We start from the raw sequence: 16331 nt of genomic DNA on the forward strand, positions 1-16331 counted from the left end.
CTGCATGCCACCACGTAGGTGCTTGACTAGTTGGCTTAGGAGCCACGTACTGCCACGTGGGTACCTGTCCAGTTGGTGGTTCGGCCGCTGAGCTGGGGCGGCGATGGGGCGGCAAGGCCTTGCCGCGGTCTTGCTGATATTCCCGGCAAGGGTCTTGCCGGGGCCTTGTGGGTGCCCTCGGCAAGAGTCTTGCCGGGGCCTCGCGTGTATCTTCGGCAGGAGCCTTGCCGGTGCCTCGTGGGCATCCTCGGCAAGGAGCCTCGCTGTTGTCTTGTTCTCTGGTTCCTACCTAGGCCTCACAGGCCCTTTGTCTTCAGAAAGATCTACATGCCACCATGGAGGCGCCTCCCGAGCCTTGGTTCCAATGTGGTTGATGGCGTCGGAACTCTTAGACTCAAGGGTGGCAGCCTCATTGGTGTTGGGTTAGTTGCCCCGGCAAGGCTCTTGCCGGGGCTGTGAAGGCCGCCCCGGCAAGAGCCTTGCCGAGGGAGTTTCACCTCGCCCCTCTGCTTTTCATGCTCCTAGTCTTGAGCATGGTCCTGGTAGTCTTGTGACTTTGCTTCCTCTTTTGTCCCGTCAAGCGCGGTTGCGGGTGCGTGGCTGCGACTGCCCGTGCACAAGTAAAGGGGTGCAAAAAAGGACCCCTACTTTTGTACACCGACAGGAGCCCCCGGGCCTGGGCCACATATAAGCGCGGACCGTTATTGGGCCAGGCCCAGAACGGTGCGCGGGTGCGCGCGTGGCAGAGTTTTACCGCAGTAACTCCCTCGCCAGTTGTGCTTCCCCACGGCGTGCGTGGAATGACCGCAGCATGCTCGCGTCATCCTGCGGTGAATAGTAAAGAGGCGGCTTGCGTGTCCCTTTAAAACTGCAGGGCCGCCGCTCATTTACTCTGTCTGCTTTGGAACTGTCGTTCCATGTTTCCCACTACGCCTGCCCCTTGCGCCACGTACGCCGCATGCGCGGCGTGGGGTAGGTGACAGACGCACGGGATATGGGAAGGCGCGTGGTGGCCGATACTTATGCGCCTTTGATTGGGCGGGGAGGGCGGTCGATGCCCCTGCTCACTGCCAACTTAATGAGCCGGATTTGAACGGACTCTTCAGAGGTGTAGAGCCGGTCTTTAGCCTTCCCCACTTGGCTATAAAAAGGGATTCGGGAGGAGGAGGGGAGGTATCTTCTCGCGCCTTCCCTTCGCCTCCATCTTCCATTCACTATCATGGCGAGAGGGCGTGGTCGCGGCCATTCTCCTGCGGAGGCGGCTAGGCCTTCCTCCCGGCAGAGAAACGCGGCGGTCAAGGAAGACCCAGCCATCCAAGGCGAAGGCCATGCTCGAGGTGGAGGTGCCGGACGAGGCCGCGGTCGGCGAGGTAGTCGAGGAAGAGGCGGTCGCGGAAGGGGAACACCTGTGTCATTGCCATCTCCGTCTCCATCTCTGCCACCGTCTCCTCCTGCTTCGTCGAGTGGCCACGTTGGGGACATGGAGCTGGAGTTCATCCTGCAGCTGCGTGAGCCACCGCATAGCCGCCTTCGCCTTCCTGAGGCATTCGCGAGGGTGCTGGAGATCGACCAGCGGCCGAGCATAAGGCTTCACATGAAGGGGTGTTGCAACGGCGATATGTGGGCGAACACAGGGTTCCCCGCCCCTCATGTGATGTTCCCTCGTCGGGGTTGGAAGACCTTCGCACGTGCCCACTGCTTGATGAAGGGGCATGTTCTCCTTTTCAAGCTAGTGGAGAGCGACTTGTTCTCCGTCAAGGTCTTCGGGCGCTCGGGACACAGGCTAGGGTGCTGCGCGGAGAGTTCGACCGACGACGAGAGCTCCTCCTCGAGCGGCAATGAGGAGGGAACCAGCGGGAAGGACGGCGGGGACGGTTCCGACTAGGCGTCGGACGGCACGTCCCTTGGCGGAGCCGGCAGCAGCAGCATCTGCACCTGGCCCTCTCTCCTGGCAGAGTGATTTGCCGAGGGTGGGGCAAGCTCCTTGAACTTCTCAGGGCCGTTGCTTCTGGTGGCTGGTGCCGGAAGGCCGGAGAAGACGAACAAGGCGGGTGGCGGTCCGTCAACTCGGAGTACGATGGCACCTACGCCTTCATCGCGTATTGCCGGCCCGCTGCCTCATCTTTCGGCTACTCCCCCGGCACCGTCATCACCAGCCTCCTCTTGGTGTCTTCTGCTGCTCATACCTTGCCTAGGCACTCCTTTTGCCCCCTGCTTACCCTAATCCGTTTCCTGAGGAGAAGGACAAGAAAGGGATTATGGGCATCTTATCTTCATTTTTTAAGCCTACGGGCACTTGTCAGATTTAAACCTTGTAACCCCCTTGCTCAAGCTCACACTCCATATGAACTGTACTTGTTAACAACATATTAATGAAGAAAAGGGGTGTTTATCGGGTTCTTTTGTGCACGAGCAAGGCTCACACTAAGGATCGAATCCTTGTTATCTTAAAATAAACACCGTTACCCAGCAACGGACCTTGTTGTCCTTCTGCTCTATCGCTCGACTACACTCACGCCCTTGGCGGAGGTAGGGGCAAAGTAGGATTAGGCTCTTCGCTTGTTCTCTTTCCATCGCACTACAACCAAGTTCCGGCCCAGAGAAAGGTTCTTGGACACGGGAAAGAGGGAACACGGTGGCATAAGAGTGAGCGAAGATTCATACGTTCAAGTTCCATACGGAAGTGGAGAGTGGGGGGTGAAAGACTTATCTGATTCTGCAGCCCCCGGCAAACTTGGCTTGCCGTGGTCGGATCTCTGGATCTGCAACCCCTAGCAACCTTGGCTTGCTGGGGTTGGGGCGTTGGTCTGTTTCCTTTCCTCCAAACAGCCCAGCAGAAACGCCCGCGCATCCTGTGAACCAAAAGAAGAGACGGAAGGAACAGAGAAACGCACACTCAACCTCTATGCTAGGGGTTAGTTGCCTCTAAGCACTATCGACCCTAACAAAGAGAGAGACTCAACCTAGCATGCATGCTAAAACTTAGGGCGTCAGCGCTTCATTTATTTATGCTCAGGGTCTGTGTCTGGCTCTGTACATAGGGTTGCATGCCTTTCTGGCAAGGCTAGTACAAAATGGGGGTTGCCGGGGCTCCCGACAACCACGCCTTAGGGGTAAAACTTGCGAAGATGTTCGATATTCTAGGAATTGTTCACCGGAATGCCATCTTCGGTCTCCAGGCGGACTGCGCCGGCCTGGTGACTCGCATTACTCGATAAGGGCCCTCCCACTTCGGCGTCAGCTTTTTGAATTATTGGCGGATTTAATCCGCCGAAGAACCAGGTCGCCTTCCTCAACGCTTCGGGCATGAACCTTGCGGCTATGATAGCGGCGCAAGGCCTGCTGGTAGCGAGCGGCTCGCACACCAGCCCGAAGACGATCTTCCTCAAGGAGCGTCGCATCCTCTTAGCACAACTGCTCTTGCTCAATCTCATCATAAGCGAGCACTCGAGGTGACCCGTATATGAGTTCCGTGGGGAGAACTGCCTCTGCCCCGTAAACCAGGGCAAATGGTGTCTAGCCAGTAGCTCAATTTGGCGTCGTTCTGATCGACCAAAGAACTGTTGGCAACTCATCAACCCAGCGCCTTCCACACTTGTGCAGCTTGTCAAAAGTCCTAGTCTTGAGGCCTCGCAGCACTTCTGCGTTTGCCCTTTCGGCCTGGCCGTTACTTCTGGGATGAGAAACAGAAGCAAAATAGACCTTGTTGCCGAGGTCTTGAATGTACTGCATGAAGGTGTGGCTCGTGAACTGTGTGCCGTTGTCGGTGACAACTCTGTTGGGCACACCAAAATGGCAGACTAGCCCCTTGAAGAACTTGACGGCTGACTGTGCTGTCACCTTTCTTACTGGTTCCACTTCCGGCCACTTTGTGAACTTGTCGATCGCGATGCACAAGTACTCAAAGCCCCCGACAGTGCGGGGAAAGGGGCCCAGTATGTCGAGCCCCCAGACGAAAAAAGGCCAAGAAAGAGGGATTTTCTGAAGGGCTTGATATGGTTGATGAAGCTTCTTTGAATGGAACTGCCACGCTTCACACTTGGTTACTAGGGCAGTTGCATCCTGGAGGGCAGTGGGCCAAAAGAAGCCTTGCCAGAACGCTTTGCAAGCAAGGGCTCTCAACCCTATGTGGGAGCCACACATGCCTCCGTGTATTTCTGCCAACAGCCTCAGTCCGTCTTCCCGAGGAATGCACTTCAACTTCACACCCTTCGGTCTCCTTCTGTACAGGGCATCATCCACAAACTAGTACATGCTGGACCGACGGGCTACTTTCTCTGCTTCTTCTTGTTCCTCAGGAAGCTCCCCTGTTTGGAGGAAACGGATGGTGGACTGCGCCCATGCCGGAGCTTGGGGCTCGACGACAAGGACTAAAGGCACATCTTCGGCCATGGGGGAACCTGCCTCTATGGCCAAGGCCTGAGGCCCTGCCGGGGGTTGTTGCTCTTCGGCAGGCTTCGGACACCCGGCAACATCCTTGCCGGCTGCTCCTGGGAGCTTGGCGGGAAAGTACTTGCCAGGGCCCGCCTTCCTTCACTTGTTCTTTCCTGCTGATGGCTCGATGGACGGTTGAGTTAATTGAAGCACAAAGGTACCTGGTTCCACAGGCAACTTCAGGGCAGCGTGTTTCGACAGGTCGTCGGCAATGTTGTTCTCTGCTCGGGGGACATGCTCTGCTTGCAATCCGTCAAAACGCTCTTCCAAATTCCTCACTTCATCCACGTAGGCTTCCATCAACAGGCTCTGGTAATCCTTGTTGACTTGCTTGACGACGAGCTGTGAATCACCTCTGATGATGAGCTTCCTGATTCCGAAGTCTGCCGCGATCCTGAGACCGGCCAGCAGTCCCTCGTACCCCGTCATGTTGTTTGTCGATTTTTCTCGGGGAAAGTGCATTTGGATTACGTACTTGAGGCGCTCTCTGGTGGGTCCGACGAGTAGCACGCCGGCACCAGCACCTTGGAGTGAAAAAGCTCCATCGAAGTACATAATCCACTCACTGCTCGTCTCCTTGCCGGGAAGGGTGGTCTCTTGAATCTCCTCGTCGGGCGTTGCGGTCCATTCTGCTATGAACTCTGCCAAGGCTCGGCTCTTGGTCGTTGAAGTACTTTCAAACTTGAGGCCAAAACTCGATAGCTCCAATGCCCACTCCACAATCCTCCCAGATGCATCTGGGTTGTGCAAGATTCGTTGCAACAGGAGGTGGGTGACAACGGTGATCTCATGTGCTTGGAAATAGTTGTGCAGCTTTCTCGAGTCCATGAGGAGGCCGAAAAGTAGCTTCTGCATACCAGAATATCTTGACCTAGCCCCCTGCAAGAGGGAACTGACAAAATAAACTGGGTGCTGCACCATCTTCTTCTTCTGTTCAACTTCACCCATCTGTGCAGATCCCGCCTTGCCAGGACCGGGCCTTGACGGGGGTTCCGCCTTGCCGGTGTCAAGCCCCACTGGGGAGGGCCCCGGCCCATCATCTGACTGCTCCACTATTGCCGCTGCTTCTCCCTCGAGTTCCCTCTGTGCCACTAGCGCAGCACTGACCACTTGATTTGTTGCCGCTAAGTATAGCAGCAACGACTCTTGTGGTTTAGGTGCGACTAGTATCGGCGTGGAGGAAAGGTACCTCTTCAAATCTTGCAGTGATGCGTCTGCCTATGGAGTCCACTTTACTGGACCCACCTTCTTCAAAATTTTGAAGAAGGGGAGGGCGCGCTCAGCAGATTTGGAGATGAACCTACTGAAGGGAGCAACGCAGCCGGCGAGCCTATGGACGTCCTTGACCCGTTTTGGCGCCTCAATCTGCTCAATTGCCTTGATCTTGTCGGGGTTCACCTCGATCCTACGCTGTGACACAAAGAACCCGAGAAGCTTGCTAGACAGAACACCGAAGACACACTTCTCAGGGTTCAGCTTGAGGTTGATCTTGCGTAAATTTGCAAATGTTTCTTCTAAGTCTTGCATGAGCGTGGCCCTGTCTTTGGTTTTGACCACTATGTCGTCCATATAAGCTTCTTTATTTCTATGCAGCTGGGTCTCAAAACCAATTTGGACCGCTCGGGCAAACGTCGAACCAGCGCTCTTCAACCCGAAAGGCATTCGTACAAAACAGTACGTACCACATGGGGTGATGAACACGGTCTTTTCTTCGTCTTCCTTCATCATGAAGATCTGGTGGTATCCTGAATAGGCATCGAGGAATGACAGCAGGTCACACCCGGCAGTGGAGTCTACAATCTGGTCGATGCGTGGCAGAGGGAAAGGATCCTTTGGACAAGCTTTATTGATATCTGTGTAGTCAATACACAGCCTCCACTTCCCATTCGCCTTACGCACAACCACTGGATTGGCCAACCACGTGGGGTGGAGGACTCCTCTAACCAGGCCTGCCACCTCCAACTTCCTGATCTCTTCGATGATGAATTCTTGTCGCTCCAAAGCTTGCTTCCTGACCTTCTGCTTGGCGGGCCGCGCGTGAGGACAGACAGCAAGATAGTGCTCAATCACCTCCCTGGGAACGCCGGGGATGTCAGATGCTTGCCATGCAAATACATCGATATTCGCCCGCAGGAAGGCGACAAGCGCGCTTTCCTATTTGCTGTCGAGGGCGGAGCTTATAGTGAAAGCCCCGCCCGTGCCGTCCTCCTTGACGGACACCTTGGTTTCTGGTGGTGCAGCCTTGGACTTCCTACTCTTGCTGGTGGATCTCTCTGGCACGTCCTCAATGGGAGCACAGCACTCCGAAGAGGTGCGCTTGCCGGAGTGGGTGCGAGAGGTCTTGTCGCCCTTCTTCCTTCTTGGGGCTTCAGCGACAGGAGCAAGCGCCTTGGGGGCAGTTGCTGCAACTGCCTCTTGGTAGAGTTGGTCGGCGTAGATGAGCGCGTCTTTCTTGTCAGAGGGGACGGTGATGATGGCCAGTGGCCCCCAGCATCTTCAATGTGTTGTAGGCGTAGTGTGACGCCGCCATGAACTTGGCCAGCGTTGGGCGGCCAAGGATCCTGTTGTATGGCAAGGGGATCTCGATCTCGGCAACATCAAAAACGATCTTCTTCGTCCTGTAGTTGAGCTCGCCCCCTAACGTAATGGGCAGCGGGATCTTACCTTTCGGCTGACTCCTTCCCGGGTTGACCCCTTGGAATGTGCCCGTCTCCTCGAGATCTCCGTCAGGAATCTGCAGCTTCTTGATCACAGCGGGCGAGATCAAATTTAGACCGGCCCCACCGTCAACCAGCACTTTGGTCACCTTGAGGTTGTGTATTGTTGCTGAAACCAACAACGGCAAACACCCGACTGCAGTCGTGCGATCAGGGTGATCCTCGGTGTCAAAAATGATGGGCGTGCGCTGATGAGGACATGTACCTAGGGTAGGGTCACAGGCCTGACCTAAATACCCTCCCCAAGGACATCACTCTAAAGCCAGAAGCATTTGAGGGGTACCATCACCCACTCGACCAGAAACATTTCCACTCAGAGGAATCAAGATCACTCGACCGTAACAAGAAACACTCGACGGACAGAAGACCTAAAGTCACTCCACACAGCAACGGTCGAGCATTAACTCCTAGAATTAATAGCCATTTATAACACTTTATTACGGACGTTACCAGTAACGCCCCCCTCTCGATGTACCTTAAATCCCTTGTAACGTGGGCTGGCCGGAGTCCTGGCGCACTCTATATAAGCCACCCCCTCCACATGCACAAGGGTTCGCACCCCCTATAACACACATGCATATAATCCAGTCGACCGCCTCCGGGCTCCGAGACGTAGGGCTGTTACTTCCTCCGAGAAGGGCCTGAACTCGTAAAACTCATGCGTACAGCTTCTACATAGCTAGGATCGTGCCTCTACATCCCTACCCCCATTCTACTGTCAGACTTAGAACCACGACAGTTGGCGCCCACCGTGGGGCAGGTGTCTTAGCGACTTGTTGGAGAAGTTGCAATTTTTCCGATCCCCATCAGCATGGTTTCAGGCGGAGGATTGGCCGAGGGCCGCGAGATCCGTCTCGGCGCGCTCTTGTTCGTCGCCAACGACTCTGCTTGGCTCCAAGAAGCTCCACTCGACGTCGAGGCACTCCCCGTCCACGGGGCAACGCACTTCTGCGCGTGCATCCGCGGCGTCCTCCTGCGGCAGCCGTCGACCCAGTATCGGTCGGCTCCGGTGGCGTCTTCACTCCCTGCTGCCCGCTGGCACAAGCGTTCCGGTCGGTCGAGGCTCCAGCGGTGGGTGAGGCATGCGGTGGCTCGCCAGTCGGCCACCCCCCAAGTCACGGCAATCGAGCCCGACGAAACTCTCTACGGCCTGTTCGACTGGCTCCGTTGAGACCGCATCCGAGTGCGACAGCAGTGACCCCGTGGCGGAAGCCCTGATGGTCAATGGACCGTGTAGTCCTCCTGGCTTCCCCCGCGACGACGGTGGTGATGGCGGAGGCGATCTGTCGCGTGTCCACGAGGAGTACCGCCCCAAGCCCCTCTATTCGCAGCAGAGGGAAGAGCTTCGCCGCTGTAACATGGATGCACTTCACACTCCTATCGTTGGAGAAACCCCCGAGGCCCGGGCCTTGGAGGAGGTGCGCCTGGCCAACTTGGCTGAGTGCACTCGACTGGAGAATCTCCAGCACGCACTCGACGAACGTGCTCGGCAGCGAGTTCCTGAATCCAGTCGACGACAACTTTTTCCGCCTCCAACCCGGGTATATCGAACTCCGATCCAGAATCTCGCAGCTGCTGCCCGAATAGCAGAGTCGATTCAGCCTTCCCAGTCGGAAGCTGGTAGGGGTATGATGCAGATCCGGGCTTTGCTCCGGGTGGCGGGGGAGCAGAACACAACAGTGTCACAGTCTTGGAATAGGATTCATAGTAGATATGTAATGGCAGACACAGTTCCGTCGGCTCACAGCCCAAGATCACCTCCAAGACGTGAGGGACATGGAGATCGACAGGATCAGTACAGAAACCGTGAGCAGTATGATCGTCGTCGAGTACCCACGCCCCCCCCCCCCAAGGAGTGGATCATACGCGCCTCGGCAACACGATGACAGGCGCCCTCACAGTGGTGGGCGAAGGATTCCAGTCGACCCCTGGGAGCCGGGCTTTGACGCGAGATCCATTCTCGTTCAAGGTTTGGTTGACAGGAACAGAGCACACAGAGATGGCCACGATAGAGATTACCCGACCGGCAACAGGGTGCATGTTTCAGGTCGCGAGTGTTTCAGCAGAGCCATCAGAGCAGCAGTGATTCCTCCCAACTTCAGGTTGGCGACTGGAGTCAGGAAGTTCACTGGTGAGTCCAAGCCTGACACTTGGCTTGAGGACTACCGAGTGGCTGTGCAGATTGGTGGTGGCAATGATGAAGTGGCCATGAAGCACCTTCCTCTGATGTTAGAGGGCTCGGCAAGAGCGTGGTTGAATCAGTTAGCACCTGGCAGTATTTATAGCTGGGTAGAGCTTGCCCGAGTGTTTGTCAGAACATTTGAAGGTACATGCAAACGGCCAACAGGGCTAACAGAGCTACAGTCTTGTGTGCAGAAGTCGAATGAAACTTTGAGAGATTATATCCAGAGATGGATCAGGTTGCACCACACGGTGGAGAATGAGTCTGATCACCAAGCAGTTTGTGCCTTCAAGGAAGGCGTTACGTATCGAGAATTGAATCTGAAGTTCGGTCGGATCGGAGATATGTCTCTGAGTCGAATGATGGAAATTGGCACCAAGTATGCTAAAGGTGAAGAGGAGGATCGGCTCCGGAGTGGCAAGCACAAAACAGTCGCCCACGAAACCGGGGGAGGGAACTCCAGTCGAAAGCAGAAGCGTAAAGCCGAGCCAGCTGCTCCCGGAGAAGCCTTAGCCGTGACTCAAGGAAAGTTCAAGGGGAAGCACAAAGGGCCATGGAACCCCAAGAAAGTAAAATATCAAGATGGAGTGTTGGATTTACCATGCCACATTCACACAAAAAAGGATGAGGAGGGTAATCTCATTTATCCGAAACATACCACTCGACAATGTCGGCTCCTAATCCAGCGGTTCCGAGAGAAACAGCCCAAAGAAAAGGAGAAAGAATCGGACAAAGTTGAGGATAAGGAAGAGGACGATGATGGTTACCCCCACGTCAATTCCACTCTCATGATTTTTGCTGATGTTGAGAGCAAGAGTCGACTGAAAGTCATCAACAGAGAAGTGAACACGGTCGCTCCGGCGACGCCCAGTTATTTGAAGTGGTCTCAGACTGCCATTACATTCGACCAGTCTGATCACCCGACACACATAGCCACCCCTGGGAGGCAAGCGTTGGTGGTCGACCCAGTCGTCGAAGGCACTCAGTTGACTAAGGTTCTGATGGATGGTGGCAGTGGCCTGAATATACTGTATGTAGAGACCTTGAAAGGAATGGGCATTCCGATGTCCAGACTCAGTAAAAGCAATATGAGTTTCCATAGGGTTATTCCTGGCAAGAAGGCTGAGTCACTCGGCCAGATCGCCCTCGATGTTGTTTTCGGTGATTCCAAGAATTACCGCAAAGAAAAGTTGACGTTTGAAGTCGTCGATTTCCAGAGTGCTTATCATGCTATTCTGGGCAGGCCGGCTTATGCAAGTTTCATGGCTCGACCATGTTATGTTTACCTCAAATTGAAGATGCCTGGTCCTAAAGGAGTGATCACTATCACTGGCAATCGGAAGAAGGCAGAAGAGTGCTTCCAGAAAGGCTCAAAGATCGCCGATGCGCAAATGGCGGTAGTGGAATTGCAGGAGTATCAAAAAAATGCAGATCCGAGTGATTTGTTGCGAGCTAAGAAGCCTGCCACAGATTCAGCATTTCAGTCGTCTGGTGAAACGAAGCCGATTCATATTCACCCGACCGATCCCAATGCTGCTCCGACTCACATTTCGACAACACTCGACTCCAAATAGGAAGAAGCGCTCATCCAGTTCCTCCGTGAGAACTGGGACATCTTTGCATGGAAACCTTCTGACATGTCAGGTGTTCCCAGGGGGCTGGCTGAGCACCGTTTGCGAGTCAACCCAAAAGTGAAACCAGTCAAAGAACATCTTCGACGGTCCGCCGTACAGAAGAGAAAAGCAATTGGTGAAGAAGTGGCTCAGCTCCTAGCAGCTGAGTTTATCCGAGAGATTTACCACTCCGAGTGGCTAGCCAATGTTGTCATGGTCCCCAAGAAGGACGACTCACTTCGCATGTGCATTGACTTCAAGCATATCAATCGGGCCTGCCCGAAAGATCACTTTCCTCTCCCCGCATCGATCAAATAGTCGACTCGACTGTAGGGTGTGAGCGCTTGTCCTTTTTGGACGCTTATTCCGGGTATCATCAGATCCAACTGTATGGACCTGATGAGATAAAAATAGCTTTCATCACTCCATTTGGGTGCTTCTGTTATGTCACCATGCCATTCGGCCTGAAGAATGCTGGAGCCACATTCATGAGGATGATTCAAAAGTGTTTACTCACTCAAATCAGTCGGAATGTGGAAGCATACATGGATGACATTGTGGTCAAGTCACGTAAAGGTTCCGACCTGTTGGCTGACCTTGCTGAAACTTTTTCCAACCTCAGAAGGTATGATATCAAGCTTAATCCATCAAAGTGCACATTCAGAGTTCCGGGCGGAAAATTACTAGGCTTCCTCGTTTCCGAACGGGGCATCGACGCTAACCCAGAGAAAGTTGGTGCCATTCTCTGAATGAAACGCCCTGTGCGTGTGCACGATGTCCAGAAGCTTACAGGTTGTTTGGCCGCCTTAAGTGGATTCATTTCTCGCCTCGGTGAAAAGGCATCGCCTCTTTACCGACTGATGAAGAAGTCTGATAAGTTCGAGTGGACTCCTGAAGCTGATGCAGCATTTGCAGAGCTCAAAGCCCTGCTTTCCACCCAGCCGGTGCTTGCTGCCCCAATCAGCCAAAGAGCCTTTACTGCTTTACATTCCAGCCACTGGACAAGTCGTCAGTACAGTACTTATGGTCGAGCGGGAAGAAGAAGGAAAAGCCTGTAAAGTTCAGTGCCCAGTATACTATGTTTCTGAAGTTTTGACTCCATCAAAGCAAAGATATCCACATTATCAGAAGCTTGTTTATGGGATTTATATGACCACGAAGAAGGTTGCACATTATTTCTCTGACCACTCTATTACAGTCGTCAGTGGCGCTCCATTATCAGAGATTCTGAACAACAGAGATACAACTGGTCGAGTGGCAAAGTGGGCGATTGAACTCCTTCCCTTGGATATTAAGTTTGAGGCAAAGAAAGCTATCAAGTCCCAAGCAATAGCAGATTTCCTCGCCGAGTGGATCTAACAGCAACTGCCGACTCAAGTCCACTCGGAGCACTGGACCATGTTCTTTGATGGTTCCAAGATGCTGAATGGTTCCGGTGCTGGGGTAGTACTGGTATCCCCCCGAGGAGACAAGCTCAGATATGTTCTCCAGATTCACTTTGATTCCTCCAATAACGAAGTAGAATATGAAGCACTCTTATATGGGTTACGTATGGCCATCTCACTCGGCGTCCGTCGCCTCATGGTATACGGTGACTCAAATTTGGTAGTCAATCAAGTGATGAAGGAGTGGGACGTCAGAAGCCCAGCTATGGCTGGTTACTGCAATGCGGTGAGGAAGTTGGAAAAGAAGTTTGAGGGGTTAGAGCTCCATCATATACCCCGACTGAAAAATCAAGCAGCCAATGATTTGGCAAAGATAGGTTCCAAGAGGGAAGCCATTCCCAGCACCGTGTTTTTGGAACACATTCATACACCTTCAGTTCCAGAAGATCCTTTCACTGAAGAGCCCCCGCAGCCTAAGAGTGCCATAGATCCGACTAAAGTCGAAGTCCCAGCTGTGGTCGACATGATCATGGAGGTTTTGGTCATCACTCCCGACTGGACAGTGCCATACATTGCGTATATCCTTAGGAAGGAACTCCCAGAGGATGAGGAAGAGGCTCGACAGATCGTCCGTCGATCCAAAGCCTTTACTGTGATCAGAGGACAACTGTTCAGGGAAAGCATAATCGGAGTCAGCCAGAAATGTATAACACCAGAAGAAGGTCGAGTGATCCTCAACGACATCCACTCGGGGACCTGTGGTCACCATGCGTCCTCTCAGACCATTGTGGCCAAAGCATACCGAGCCGGATTTTATTGGCCACGAGCAAATGAAATGGCAAAAGATATAGTCGACAAATGTGAAGGCTGCCAGTTTTACTCCAATATGTCCCACAAGCCTGCGTCAACCCTGAAGACTATTCCACTCGTATGGCCCTTTGCTGTTTGGGGATTGGATATGGTTGGACCCCTGAGGACTGGTAGGAGCGGCTTCACTCATGTGCTTGTAGCAGTCAACAAGTTTACCAAATGGATTGAAGCCAAGCCTATCAAGAATCTTGAAGCCAGTACTGCCATCAGCTTCATTAGAGAATTGACATTCAGATATGGAGTTCCGCACAGCATCATCACTGACAACGGGTCGAACTTCGATTCTGATGAGTTCAGAGCCTTCTGTGCTTCCCAAGGCACACGAGTCGACTATGCTTCAGTCGCCCACCCCCACTCGAATGGACAAGCAGAAAGAGCAAATGGCTTGATTCTCAAAGGACCGAAACCCCGACTGATGCGTGATCTCAAGCACGCAGCAGGCGTCTGGGTTGATGAACTTCCATCAGTTCTTTGGGGATTGAGGACAACTCAAAATCGGTCGACTGGCCGAACTCCTTTCTTCTTGGTTTATGGAGCTGAAGTTGTTCTACCGAGTGACTTGCTTCACAATGCACCCCGAGTCGAGCTCTTCTCTGAAGATGAAGCAAAACAGGCCCGGCAGGACGCAGTCGATCTCCTAGAGGAGGAAAGAGAGATGGCCTTAATCCGATCGACCATTTATCAGCAAGACTTGCGTCGATTCCATGCCAGAAACGTGAGGGGCCGAGCCTTTCAAGAGGGAGACTTGGTTCTTCGAGTGGATCAGTAGAAACCACACAAGCTCGCCCCTGCTTGGGAAGGTCCCTTCATTGTCATCAGAGTTCTCCACAATGGAGCATACCATCTTTACAATGTCGAGCATCAGAAAGACAAGCCACGGGCTTGGAACGCGGAGCTACTCCGCCCCTTTTATACTTAAGTACTCATTCAGATGAGAAGTAATAAGAAATACCTTTGTAGTTTGTTTATCGAAGACAAGAGCTTTACAGTCTTCCTAAATGGTTGTTGTTGCTTTTGTTTGCGTCTGAAATCCCCCAGTGGGTGACTTTGCCGCGAATCCATTTCGCCTAAAGTTTGAAAAATCCTACCGAGTGATGAGCAGACCACTTGCTCGGGGGCTTAGCCGCGAATCTGTTTCGCCTAAGTTTGAAAAATCCTACCAAGTGATGAGCAAGCCTCTCACTCGGGGGCTTAGCCGCGAATCCGTTTCGCCTAAGTTTGTAAAATCCTACAGAGTGGTAAGCAAGCCTCTCACTCGGGGGCTTAGCCGCGAATCCGTTTCGCCTAAGTTTGAAAAATCCTACCGAGTGGTGAGCAACCCTCCCACTCGGGGGCTTAGCTGCCGTCCAGTACTCGCCTAAGTTTGAAAAATCCTACCGAGTGGTGAGCAACCCTCCCACTCGGGGGCTTAGCTGCAGTCCAGTACTCGCCTAAGTTTGTAAAATCCTACCGAGTGGTGAGCAACCCTCCCACTCGGGGGCTTAGCTGCAGTACAGTACTCGCCTAAGTTTGTAAAATCCTACCGAGTGGTGAGCAATCCTCCCACTCGGGGGCTTAGCTGCAGTCCAGTACTCGCCTAAGTTTGTAAAATCCTACCGAGTGGTGAGCAACCCTCCCACTCGGGGGCTTAGCTGCAGTCCAGTACTCGCCTAAGTTTGTAAAATCCTACCGAGTGGTGAGCAACCCTCCCACTCGGGGGCTTAGCTGCAGTCCAGTACTCGCCTAAGTTTGTAAAATCCTACCGAGTGGTGAGCAACCCTCCCACTCCGGGGCTTAGCTGCAGTCCAGTACTCGCCTAAGTTTGTAAAATCCTACCGAGTGGTGAGAACCCATCCCACTCGGGGGCTTAGCTGCAGTCCAGTACTCGCCTAAGTTTGTAAAATCCTACCGAGTGGTGAGCAACCCTCCCACTCGGGGGCTTAGCTGCAGTCTAGTACTCGCCTAAGTTTGTAAAATCCTACCGAGTGGTGAGCAACCCTCCCACTCGGAGGCTGAGCTGCAATCCAGTACTCGCCTAAGTTTGTAAAATCCTACCGAGTGGTGAGCAACCATCCCACTCGGGGGCTTAGCTGCAGTCCAGTACTCGCCTAAGTTTGTAAAATCCTACCGAGTGGTGAGCAACCCTCCCACTCTGGGGCTTAGCTGCAGTCGAGTACTCGCCTAAGTTTGTAAAATCCTACCGAGTGGTGAGCAACCCTCCCACTCGGGGGCTGAGCTGCAGTCCAGTACTCGCCTAAGTTTGTAAAATCCTACCGAGTGGTGAGCAACCCTCCCACTCGAGGGCTTAGCTGCAGTCCATTACTCGCCTAAGTTTGTAAAATCCTACTGAGTGGTGAGCAACCCTCCCACTCTGGGGCTTAGCTGCAGTCCAGTACTCGCCTAAGTTTGTAAAATCCTACCGAGTGGTGAGCAACCCTCCCACTCAGGGGCTTAGCTACAGTCCAGTACTCGCCTAAGTTTGTAAAATCCTACCGAGTGGTGAGCAATCCTCCCACTCGGGGGCTTCGCTGCAGTCCATTACTCGCCTAAGTTTGTAAAATCCTACCGAGTGGTGAGCAACCCTCCCACTCGGGGGCTTAGCTGCAGTCGAGTACTCGCCTAAGTTTGTAAAATCCTACCGAGTGGTGAGCAACCCTCCCACTCGTGGGCTTAGCTGCAGTCCAGTACTCGCCTAAGTTTGTAAAATCCTACCGAGTGGTGAGCAACCCTCCCACTCAGGGGCTTAGCTGCAATCCAGTACTCGCCTAAGTTTGAAAAATCCTACCGAGTGGTGAGCAACCCTCCCACTCGGGAGCTTAGCTGCAGTCCAGTGCTCGCCTAAGTTCGAAAAATCCTATCGAGTGGTGAGCAACCCTCCCACTCGGGGGCTTAGCTGCAGTCTAGTACTCACCTAAGTTCGAAGTCCATCCCCATCCACAAGGACGACGAGGTGCAGGTCGACTGCAACTTTCTCCTTCGGAGCTGCGCCACAAGTACAACGTGTGCTCCACCCTTATCCGCAAGGACGACGAGGTGCGGGTCGACTAGAGCATCAACCTCAGAGCTGCATCTCAAGCACAAAGATTATTCCGTGTGAAGAACAAATTCCACTCGAAGACAAATACAAGCATATTCAGAGATAAATCAAGTT

Source organism: Aegilops tauschii, chromosome 4 (assembly GCF_002575655.3).
Source record: "Aegilops tauschii subsp. strangulata cultivar AL8/78 chromosome 4, Aet v6.0, whole genome shotgun sequence".
Classification (NCBI taxonomy): Eukaryota; Viridiplantae; Streptophyta; class Magnoliopsida; order Poales; family Poaceae; genus Aegilops; species Aegilops tauschii.